General features: G+C 29.7%; 1 protein-coding gene across 1 annotated transcript in view; it reads right to left on the bottom strand.

The window, feature by feature from the left end:
- Positions 1-13,042, bottom strand: part of LOC132732997 (neuronal acetylcholine receptor subunit alpha-10-like) — a 51,713-nt gene extending 38,671 nt beyond the window's left edge. Inside the window, exon 1 of the mRNA XM_060719555.1 lies at positions 12,717-13,042. The gene's annotated coding sequence lies outside the window, so the exon portion shown is untranslated. The remainder of the gene's footprint in view (positions 1-12,716) is intronic.
- Positions 13,043-13,429: the final 387 nt, after the last annotated feature.

The following is a 13,429-nucleotide window of genomic DNA, read 5'->3' as shown; positions in this document are numbered from 1 at the left end:
ATTTAAACATGTTAACGGTATAGAAACACAAACACAGTAAATATGATATTAATTTGGTTCTTATTCCATCCATCCAATAAACGGAAAATTAAGAATGCCTGCAAAGCAATGAATAACAAAAAGCAAAAACCGCAACTTGTCTATCAATGTAAAGTAATGGAATGTGAATAATTTGACAAACCTATTGCATATTTAAACAATATTGAAGCTTCAACACTAAATGTTTTAGAATCCTGAAAGACCAGCGTAATATATTACAATGATGAGATGAAATGACAGTCATGCTTTTAAATTGATACAATGATAATTTGTTTTTGAAGGTGAAATATGTAATGATTTTTAATTTTATCATTTGATTCCTAGTATATTTATTCTGTTTTTGTTACAATGCTGAAAGTCTAGTCAAACTGTTTTTAAATAATTGAAATCTAACTGTGATAATATCTAATTAAAGCAGTGCATAAAGACTCTCTATGTCATGTCACCAACAGAGGGGGTCACAACGCATTTTTGAGCTATCCGTGGTGTTGGTGTGCATGTCATGGCTTATTTATTCTCATGTATGTTAACCCATTACTTCATGAGCATTTTGTGAAAAATGGCTGTTTTCATTGAAAAGTCTCCCGTTACAAATTCAAATTGCTATAATACTATAAAAACTGCTTCAACACTAATCAAACTTGGCACAAATGTTGACTGGACCATTGTTCTTGCAACAACTTGCTCAGGCTTAAATTTTCTGTTACCATGGCAAAGAGGGGACATCTCAAAATTGCCAAAAATCACTATTTTGCGTTGATTTTTTCCATTATAATTGATTTCAAAGTGCTGCAACTTCTCAATGGATTGAGATGGAGTCAAATGCTTTTCAGCGTTGGTTACACGTTACCTTATGATCAATCTGGGGTCATTTATAGCCTCTCACAAGTCCAAAATTTTCTTGGCGATGAGGGGGACTCCGCCCCCCTTCAAACCCCCCAAACAGAAGGGGGCACATTCCCCTTCTGGCAACCCCCTGATGTATCTTTTGGTTGGGGGGCCGCGCCGAAAAAGTGGTCACTTTTTTTAACAACATTTCTCAAACAAAAACAAGCGTTAAGGGCCTAAATAATGCATTTTTTCACCATTTGAGACAACAAAAAGGGGGGGGGGGGTGAAAAAGGCGTTAAAAGGCGTGTATATGAAGTAATGGGTTAAACGTTTGTACCGTATTTGTTGTTTTAAATGTTCATGTATATTTATTCCATACAGAAATAAATCTAATCTAACATATACTGCTGTGAGAAACTCACTCTAATTGATTCATTTAAATGAAACGTTTTTATATTTCACAAACGCAACACAAGTTGCTGTTTGATAAAATACGAACACTTGAAGGATATTTCTATCATATAAAATATGTGGAAATATATCTTTTATATTATTTACGTATAGTATATGTAAATTTCATTCATAAATTGACCGAATATTGTAAAATATTTTACTGATATAAACTTCTAGGATCCATAGTTATGGAATATTTGCAATCTAGTGGAAATATATAAACAAATATTCTAATAACGTATTAAATAATTTTTCAAACTTTCTCATTATTTTGATTTTTTTTTAAATAAACAGGAAATGCCAATTAAGTTTTAATATTTTATAAAACGTTTTTGACGCCGATTTTATTAGATAATTACGATGTTTATATAATCTGTATGCTCAGTAGCTGAAAAATTATCGAGTGATTTCCATTTTTTCCCTCAAATAAAGGAACTGCGGTTTATGATAAAATTATTGTAAAGAATTTCCGCGTGAATAAACGATTATTTGCTCAGAACATGTGTTTATAACTGCTAACACTGGGCCATACAACTTATCAAAATCTTCAGTGCTGTCATATTTTTCTGGTCCTTCGGGATCATTAATTCCAACACTTTTAAGTGTTGAAAATTGACTCAAGGTTCTAGGGGACATGAGGGATGTTGTACTTTTTATTATCCCTCATGCACAGACTAAATCAAACCGAGTCTACAACTTTTATGTAATGTTATTGTGATTTACGTTTCCGAGGGACCACATTTTGTCCAGGTTTATATATCATATATTTTACACATCTGACTAAGCAAGACACTGAGCGATTATTTCTTCACATGCAGTGTTACATAGTTTAATAGTTTTTTAGATTATAATCAGCATGTTATCCAGAAAAATGCATGACATGTTTCTAGGCAATGCGTTGTTGTTTGAATTCTAACGCATATTCATTGTAGAATAAAACCATATCACCTGGAATAAATGTGTGTAGTTTATAGTCCAGTAAAATTTTCGGAACACCTTATTGCATTCGAACACGCTCACACATGTTCGTTGTAGAATGAAAACCTATACATTGATTGAAAAACTTCACAAGTGAATTTAGATACGTGTATATTTTAGTTTTATCTCTCTCTTTAAATTTGTAGTTCACTTTGTTAGTCAAATAATCTTTAAAGAACACCTTCGAACAAGCTCACTTGAATATCAAAATGGGTAAAATGCTGAGTTACATAGTACATGTATTCAAATGATATTCTATGTTTGCTTCAAATTCACATGTATAATACCTTGCTGAGGTAACTGTACCCTTGGCCTGCTGGTGACATTTGTTTCTACCCATGCGACCAGGGCGCAGACCAACCTCACCATGACATGCACTTTTCAGTAAATATAATTAAAAAAAAAATACCTAAATACGATGAATGTTTTTTTTCAGATTGAAAATGGAAATGAAAAACGTCTATCTATGGCATTTAGCAGGTAAAAGTTTAATTGAAAAAGTAACACGGGTACTAATGATGGTGTTAAACTGATAACGTTCAATCGTTTTATGACTACTAGTATTTGCACTGTTTGAAAAAACGAAAGAAGTCGATTTATCATGTCTAATTAACACTTTTATAAATTATATTTTCGAAACAAAAACATGTAAATTCATATGATTATTTTGCTAAAGGATTATGTTTAATATTATAAGCTTAAACATTATGAGAACATAGTTCAAGAGGTATAAAGACATTGGTCTATTACGAGGTGAATTGGCAGGGAAATCCGACGATTCTTTTTAACATAAATTAGACAACATAAATCCACATAATTGATTATGGTACTGTTTTTGTTGTCTTTGACTGACAATAGAAACGCCCTTAATTATGATATAAGAATGCAGTCTGCAAAGAAAAAGTTTGTTGTTGTAATTTTAAGACTCAATGCATTTAGCATTGACATGTTTTTGCTGATCAATATTGATGCTGATGTCGGATGCTTAGTAAAAAATGTATGTCTGCAGAGACTTTAAAGTAGATGTTTTTAAAAAACAACAAATGAAAACATTTGATGTAGCCAAACAAACGTTAGTACGGAAATGCATAGTCATACACAAGGGATGTTCAGAAAATACATAGACGTTTGTTATTACTCTAAGTTATTTTAAAAACAACAACACTGTTAAATGTTCTGGGTTTTCTACATCAAGTATGTGTGTTGTCGTAGAAAACAAATAACAAGAAGTATATGTAAATGAAAATACACTTACAAACTACCAAGAGAAAGTCTTATATAAAACATACAAAGTTTTTAAATGGGTTTTTTGTTGATACTATCCTGATGAGCTCTGCAAGACATTGAACTGAATCTCATTTAGTTCAATATTATGTTTATAAAATGTTTTTGTTTTGGTAAATCATCCCGTCTGTTTTGGTAGTAAAATACCATTCCTTTTATAAATATTTTACTGTCAATCCACCAGTTCTGTGGTTTAAGGACTACTGTCAAGTTTGCTTCTAATCAAACATATTCATTTAATTATGATTTTACATAACGCAAAGTGATCTCGTTGCTTTTTTTAGATGAAAGATGAATGAAAATATTTCAAGGAAATCAAGCTTGAAACAAAATGTATTGAGATTTTAAGAAATGTATAAATATTCAAAATAAAAGTACTTTTTTCCTTTTTAGTTCAATTTTTATCGTTTTTGCAGTTTTTCAAAAATTTTTAAATTTTTCGTTATATCCAAAAGGGTTATTGTTGAAATTTTTTTTACATTTTTATTAAATTTAACATGGTTGAAGTCTGTTTGCAAATATGAAGTTTTTTTGTTATTTACATTTTACTTTGCTATACATTTTTAAAAATTTCATCAAAAATAAGCAAAACTCTGGAGACGTTCTGGTTTTAACAAACTTCATTTTTTAAATAATTGTAAAAAATACATCATGATAAGTATTCATCAATATGTCTCTTAGGAACTTGGTTTGTGCGTCAGTTATACTGACCTTAATATCATATCCAGTAGAAAATTACAGTGATTTGTCGCCTTTACTGTTAAGTTTATGTAAAAATTCTTCCACATAATTAAATCTGGTTATTTTTATAACGACCGGTCTGGTTTTATAAAGCTAACCATACCAAACACTTATCTGGTGAATAATCAATCAAAAGGCGACATGATACATATTTTATACCTGTTTTTTGTAGTACAAGTACATGTAAAGGAATAATAGAAAACATAACATAGCAATCGACTTATTTTCATAGAGGCAGAATCATGAAATTCTTGCGTTTTCAAGTAAACTGACATAAGAATACAAATGTGATTATCCTAGTAAGAAATTGCAAAAATAAGAATATTTCTAATATGCGTTGAAGACTATACATATTTCAATAAACGAGAAAGATTGAAGAAAATATTAATATTTTAGTCGATGTAATGTAATTACTGCTCGAGTTTAATAGATATCATAGGACCAGATTGAGTCCGAAACCGTCTTAACAGTGCAAACCCGTTTCATAACACTTCCTTATGAAAAAAGGCATGAAAAACTAGGATGGTAATTTTTGTTGTATGATATGCATGTGTTGAAAAAGACTTTCTTTAACATCTTATATAATGTTACCAATGTATCTTCATCAACATACATTCAATATATCAGAATGTTATTGCAATGTTTTTATCAGAATGTCTAGAAAACAAAATATCAATAGTGTCTGATTCTTTTCTCTCATCAGCTTTCGGGTCATACACGCTTCTAGATTTCTAAGCTTGATATTCAGTTTATTCATTATTCAAGCCCAATCCTGCTCAAGAATGAATGCATGGGTTAGAAGTTAAATTCAGTTAAAGTCAATATCATTTTTAAACTTTTTCACAGCAGCTTGAAGCAATATGGACGTGTTTACGCATGCCTTTGTCATTCAATATTTAGATAGACAAGCTTATCCATCCATGAAATAATAAGTACATGTTCTTGGTCTATAAACTTTTGGCCGCTGATACTGAACCCATTTAAACTAACAAAAGGCAGTTTTATCTTATGAGCAGGATATATAAAAAAAATTATGTTACTCAAATTCAGTCAAATGAACATACATGAAGTAAGAATTCGTGTTTATCCAAATACTAGCACAATTGTATTTTAACTTGGTAGAAAAGGACCATCTGTATGATTCATTTCGGACATTAGTAAAGTTCACCCGTTCATCATTAACTTAAAACTAAAATGCTTTTATGTCTAACTAGTATGAACATATACGTTTTATATCATTTAAAGATGATTTTTTTTTCATCTGAAATATATCAACTACAGTTAGCTTTAACTATTAAAGATTAACCAATTCTTTGGGAGTAGTTGTATAAAATTGCTTATTTGTTCGTTTTAGAAACCACAAGTATCTACCTCAGTATGTAATCTGGATTTACGGTTTTTATTTCCATGGCAGACATGGCAGATATTGCAAATAGGAAATCAAACCAAATAATACAGACTTAATTAATACAATCTAATTGTATATTATTATCGCACTTACCCTAGGGAACATATCTTTTTGCGGCACAAATATTGTGAATCAATATTACATTATATACTCCACGTGAAATAAACGTGCCACTGTTTATTTCATTGTTCTCAAAGATTAAGCATGTAGCCGCGTTGAGATTAAATGTTTTAAGGAAAAGGCAATTAATCTGTACTCATTGAAAGTATTTTTATTCTTCATTTTGTTATAGAATTTCCTTCTGCGATTGATATTCTTATTTTATTGAAACCATGAGGGTGGTTTTACTTTTCGAATGTCTGAAAACCGTTTCCGCATGAATGAACACTTTCAGAGATTTAAGATAGATTTCTTTAACTAACAATTTATCATTTACTTGAATTGATCTCAGAGCTTAGCGCAAACTGTTCAATGCAAATACTATAATTAAACATATACATGCATTCTGTTTTAGGACAGGACAGATGTTACTATTTTGTAAAATGACATATCTGTAAATATATCTACATAAAATATCTCTATAATATATTGAAAGTATATAACATTAAACGTTATTCAATTAAGTGCTATCAAACTGGTAATAGGAAAATGAGAAAATAAATACCAGCTTATCATTTTTCTTTTAGTTTTGATTAATTGACATGCATATGTAATTATTATACATTTGTTGGCTGACATATAATGCTATGCTGCGATTCAGAAGCTGATTGAATATACAGCTGTGTCCATAAATCAAATATCATATAGCACCTTCCTGTTTATTATTTCTAAATAGTATTGACAATTTTATCCAAACTCATTTAACCACACTATGTAGTTACACATTATAAAGATAGTTTGCAAGTTCTGTTTATGTAGATAGAAAGGAAATGCCTAAAGAACGCTCAAAACTGCAAAATTGAAAATGCCTCAGGCTCGGTTTCATTGACGGTACAATGCTGCTGTTAATGAAAGTCTGCTATTGGCAAGCCTCATTGTGATAATGTAAACACAATTTAATACGTGAAAGCTTTCATAAAGTTAAAACACATGTATGTTTTCTCCTTCCTTAAAATATCTTTAAAAAAACGTGCAACACATTCAATGTTATTTTTTTGACATAATCAGGATCAATTTTGCTTTAAAAAATGATTTAGCCAATGGATCAAAATGCTTATTTGATTGTTAAATCTGACATTTGGTGAAGTATATGACAAAGTGTGTAGTGAAACATATCTATGGGATATTATGAATATAGTATGTATATATGTTTGTTTTTGATATAAATGTTTATTCTACATTTTAATGATCAGTTTTATGTATATTCTTTTGTTATCTTAAGCTTTTAAATCATGGAACACAGAAACTAATCGATCTTTTTCGAATGAAGAAGAATTAAAGGTTTATTTGGAAATTTGTTTTTAATCACATAAACTCTAATGTGAGGCTGTTTCGTGCTTTCATTGCTGTACTGGTCTTATCTAGAGAACTATCTTAGAATGCGCATGCTCTGTTCGTTGCTGAAAGATACTTAAAGGATAAAAAATTACCCAGTCTCTGTTTGAATATGTATTCAAGTATATTTTAGACAAATAAATGGAAATTCGAAATTAATCTGCCTTTCTAAATGCACAATTATATCGGCAGAAATAAATCTGTCATTACAAAGATTACTTCAGTCTGAAACCTCAAAGATAAACAACTATTGAAACCATAAAATTAATGTTTCAGTACAGTTTTTGTTTTAATTTAGAGTCAAATTCGTGTTGTATGAAAGTGTGTTAACAAAACTGAAAGTCTTTGGTTGTGTTTCATAAATAACTTTAATCGGAATGATTCGGATTATATGCATTGCTTAGAATAAAAGCATAAACACGCTTGAAATGTTTATTGTTTATCAAAAATGAATTATGATTATTTCATTAAATTTATCCACATACATTTATTAGATATATATTTCTTTACAACGAAAGGTATGAAAATACAGCGCTGAATACACTGGCACATAACATTTCTCTCTTGGAAAATCTTCTTCTGCGATTAGCTAAACAGATATCGCACACACTCGTGCCAATCAAGGTTAAACAAATATATTTAATCTTTTTATTTGTTCAGCTGCTGAGGATCGAGATACGCATGCTAATTGATTCATTTAATTGAAACATTTTTATATTTCACAAACACAATTTATCTGATGAAATATGAACACTTGAAGGATATTTTTATCAAATAAAATATGCGAAATATATCTTTAACTACATACACACTCAATCAAACCGAGTCTGCAATTTCCATGTAATAGTGTTGTGATTAATGCTTCCGACGGATCACACTTTATACAGGTGTTTATACGTGTAAAATATATTTTGCGCATCTAACTAAGTAAGTGTGTTAAAAAAATCTAATTCATATTGCACTATTTGAGAAAAAATAGAGTTATCATTACTAATGAACACTTTTATAAATCAAATTTCCGAAACAAAAGTCTAAATTCATATGTTAATTTTGCCATAGGATTATGTATTATATTTTAAGCTTCATTATAAGAATATAGTTCGAGAGATATGTAGACATTGGACTATTACGAGGTGAATTGGCAGGGAAATCCGCTGATTTTTTAACATCAATTAGACAACATAAAACCATATATTTGATTGTGTTACTGTTTTTGTTGTTTTTGATTGACAAAAGAAATGCCCTTAATTAAAATCTAAGACTGTAGTCTGCAAAGAAAAGGTTTGTTGTTGTAATTTAAAGACTCAATGCACTTAGCATTGACATGTTTTTCCTGATCAATATTGATGCAGTTGTCGGATACTTAGTAACAAAATGTCTGCATAGAGCATATGTACAGAAAATAAACAAATGAAAACATATGAGGTAACCAAACAAACGTTACTACGACAATTCATGGTCATATACATGTCAATGTAATTACACTCACAAAGTTTCAAGCAAAAGCCTAATTGAAAAGCATCTCAAGTTCTTAAATGGGTTTTATATTGATACTACCTTGATGAGCACTGCAGTACTTTGATCTAAATCCAGTCTTATTTAGTCTTAAATAAGCTTTATACAATGGTATTTTGTCAACCATTCCCTCTTTGTTTTAAAGTAAAAGACGGTTCCAACTATAACGCTTTTACTGTCAATTCATCATGTCTGTGGTTTAAAGACTATTATCAAGTTTGCTTTTAAACAAACAGATTTATTCCATCAATGATTTTAAGAAACGCATCGTGCCGTCGTTGATTTTTTAAATGTAAGTTATTTATTTCTGAGGTTTTAATGCTATTGTTAATTTCCTTTTAAAGCTGCATGCCTACAGATGAACCAAAATATTTCAAGAAAATCAAAAAAAGTATTGAGATTTTAAAAAAAGTCAAAAGATTCAAGATAAAAGTAATTATTTCCATGTTATGTGTAATTTATGACCGATTTTGCAGTATTTTCAACATATTTCTATTGCGTTACTAACGCAGTCAGGGCTACTTTAGCATATTTCGACCTCTTTTTGATGAGTAACATGGTTTGTTAGTGTTGTTTGCAATGTGAAAGTTATTTTCTTTGTTCACTTCGCAATATTTTACTTTTTAATACATTTTCAAAATTTTCATGAAAATTAGCATGAATCTGGAGGCGTGCAACTTTAAACAAACTCTCTTGTTTCGAATACTCATAAAAATCTTATGTCTCTTGGGAACTTAAATTGTTTGTCAGATATACTGACCTAAATATCATTTCCAGCAGAAAATTATAGTGCTTTATCGCCTTTACTGTCAAGTTTATGTAACAATTCTTTCACATAATTAAATCCGTTTATTTTTATAACGACCACATACAATAAAATTGTCTGGTATTATAAAGCTAACCATACCACACACTTATCTGGTGAATAATCAATCAATAGGTGGCATGTGATATGTAGTACAAGTACATGCAATGAAATTATGGAAGTCGACCTGTTTTCATAGTGGCTGAATCATGAAACTTTTGCGTTTTCAAGCAAACTGACGTAACAAGAATATAAGAATATAAATGAGATTATTCTAGTATGAAGTTATAAAAAATATAAATTTCTAAACTATGTTGAATACTAAACATATTTATATATATAAAAAAGATTAAAGAAAATACAGTGGCGTTAGCTGATGTAATGTTATTACCACTGAAGTCATACAAGAGTGAGTCCGACATAAATTTGTCTTAACAGTGCAAAACCGTTAGATTACACATTCTTATAAACAGCAACAACAACAACAATAACAAAAAAAAAAAAAAAAAAAAAAAAAAAAAAACAAAAAAAAAAAAAAAAACAACTAAAACTCCCGATCGTAATTTTTGTCAAATAATAGGTAAAAAACTTCTCTCTTTTACATCTTCTAAAATGTCACCAATCAATTTCCAGCAACATACATTCAATATATCAGAATGTATTTTATTACAATGTTTTAATCAGAAAACCGAAAGTCAATAGTGTCTGAGTCTTTTCTTTCATCAAATTTCAGGTCATACACGCTTCTAGAGTTTTAAGCTCGATATTCAGTATATTCATTATTCAAGTCAAATCTTGCAAAAGAATGAATGCATTTGGTAGAAGAATTCAATAGTTAATATCTTCTTTTTTTATCTCTTTCAAAGCTGGGAGCAATATAGACGTGCCTACACATCCCTGTGTCATCAATATTTAGACAGAAAAGCTTGCAAATCCATGAAAACTGTATGTATGATTTATTACAGACGTTAGTAAAGTACACCCATTTATCATTTACTTACCATTGAAATGCTTTTTGTTTTACTATAATGAACAAATATGTTTTATATAATTTAAATATGTATTTATCTAAAATTATGGTGGCATATTTCTGCCACCAGATAACCTGATACCTAACTAGTTAATTAAGAGGTTAACTAGTTACGTAACTAGTTAACCTGATAACTAACTAGTTAATTAAGAGGTTAACTAGTTACGTAACTAGTTAACCTGATACCTAACTAGTTAATTAAGAGGTTAACTAGTTACGTAACTAGTTAACCTGATAACTAACTAGTTAATTAAGAGGTTAACTAGTTACGTAACTAGTTAACCTGATACCTAACTAGTTAATTAAGAGGTTAACTAGTTACGTAACTAGCTAACCTGATACCTAACTAGTTAATTAAGTGGTTAACTAGTTACGTAACTAGTTAACCTCTTAATTAACTTGTTAGTTATATGCCACCATATAAAATATATCAACTACGATTTACAATAACAATTAAAGATTAACAAATTCTTTGGGAGTAATTATAAAATTGTTTATTTGTTCTTTTTAGAAACCATAAGTTTCTACCTCAGTATGTAATCTGGATTTATCGTTTTTATTTCTATGGCAGACATGGCAGATATTGCGGATAGGAAATCAAACCAAAATACAACCTTTATTTATACAATCTAATTGTATATGTTTATTGCACTTTCCCGGGGGAACATATCTTTTTGCCTATAGATATTGTGAATCGATATTAAATTATATTCACCATGCGATACAAACGTGCTGCTTTTCTCATATTTTTATCAAGCATTTAGTATGTAAATGTCTTGAGGGATACAATGTAGTTAGAAACAATATCAAATTTGAACAATTCTTAGCTACACCAGAAGGTAAATTTCGGGACTTTTTTCCATTGATAATATACTTTTTCATGTGAGTCTTTGCAGTTTCAAATAAAAGGCACTGTTTTCTTCCTATTTTCTTTTACATGTTAAAATCTTGGCATGTGTTTGGTTTTAATAACTGTATTATCTTTATGAGTTCATTTTTAATTATTTAATTTAAGGGACAATGTTGAAGACCCTTTTGATTATTGTTTAAAACTATTTATTCTTACATAATGTATTTATAGATATGTAAGAGTTTGATCCATGTTAAAAAATATTTAAAAATACAATTTGTATCATGATCTTATAAGCCCGTGTGGATTGATAGGGTTATTTGATAATGCGGCAATTTTTCCAATATTTGCAGTTTTAAATATGAAATTTCTAAACTCGTAATATGTACCACAATAATATCATGAATTGTGTGTTATTATATAGATGGTGTTGTTCGTACATATTAGATAAATGATATTTATCGTACATTGTCATAGAAATCATCATATCTGAGAAGAATAAAATCCTTTATGTTTCTTTGCAAATCCGACTGCTAGAAGACCGCATCAGTTTTTTGGCAAACATGTCCGATTTGTCACATATAAAAAAAGCTAGACATACGATAAAAGGTCAAGTAAAAAATCAAGTAAAATGTGGTGATCGTCAAGTTATTTGAAAGATTATTGTATTATATTAATGATATATCAATTAATAAATAAAAAATGCAATATTCTTCTCTGCTTCCATGAAATGTTTTAAAAGATAAATAATATCCGCGAAATGATCTGGTACAGATAATGAGGCCATGTGCACTTTCTAATTTCTCTCATATATATCTTTTTATTATACAAGAATTGCCTACTATAATCTATAACTACCATTTACGTTGAAAAACAACTACATATACTTTCTTTACTGTTTGATACAACATATAACCAAAGTTAAGATGTTTTCTCGTCTGATCAGGAAGCCATTTTTTTCTGCACTGCTATCATAAAATTTGAAAATAACTATAATATGTAACTATGTAAAATAACTGGCAGTATTTTTAAATTCACAATTCGGTTGTTTAAAAAAGGCATTGTATTAAAAGTATGTATACGACTAACACCTATCTGAACAATTTCTTAAATAAAGGTTTGTCAAAGCACAGATGAGGCAAACATTTCTATGTAGAAGAACAAATACTGTATTGTTTTTCATAAATTAGTTATAGAATCCAATACAACCTTCATTAAATATCATTTCATCTACATCAAATGATAAACTACTATTTACATAACGCGGAATGTAAAGAACATAATTTACCTGTTTCGTTGCGTAATACCAACAAAGAAAATCAACATCAAAGAATAATCCAAGTTAGTATTTCCTGTTTATATGAAAGCACTATATATTTATAGAAAGATAAATAATTCAAATCCTTTGAAAAGGTATTTCTTTTTTCTTACGTTTCATCGCAAGTTCAAGACTTCAAATAACATACAGATGTTGGTTAAACAACACTACCGCAGCAACATAAATTCTCCAATAGGAAATATAAAGTTAACGTTACTATGGCAACAAATTACTAGGTTGTCGTTATTCCATCAATGCTGGGACAAGAGAAAACGATGGAGAGTTAGACAGAGAGGCAGTGAGACATTGAGAGATGTGTATGTCTGATTCTCTATAAAGATCGTATTGATTTTGTATAGGATATAGGCTATGAAACATCACATTTTGTACTGCAAAATATCTTTTTTGACACGGCTATCTCGGGCATCGGGGGCTAATATATTAACTTTCAGGAAAAAACGTGGATATAACAGAACAATTTGGTTACTAAATTAAGACTTTGTTTTATAGTACACCATTTACAACACATTGTCTCATATTTGAATGACTGCTGTCTTTGTTCTAAACACTTAAAATAATGGTGATCATATATATACATACATACAAGCAGGTTAAAAATGCAAGGAATCGCGAATCAGTCGGGTATTCGAAAAATATTGTTTTCGTGAAATAGACACCTTCCT

The sequence above is a fragment of the Ruditapes philippinarum genome, unplaced genomic scaffold, assembly GCF_026571515.1.
Source record: "Ruditapes philippinarum isolate M1 unplaced genomic scaffold, ASM2657151v2 ctg1486_1_1_1_1, whole genome shotgun sequence".
Classification (NCBI taxonomy): Eukaryota; Metazoa; Mollusca; class Bivalvia; order Venerida; family Veneridae; genus Ruditapes; species Ruditapes philippinarum.
This window is presented reverse-complemented; position numbering and strand designations above follow the sequence as displayed.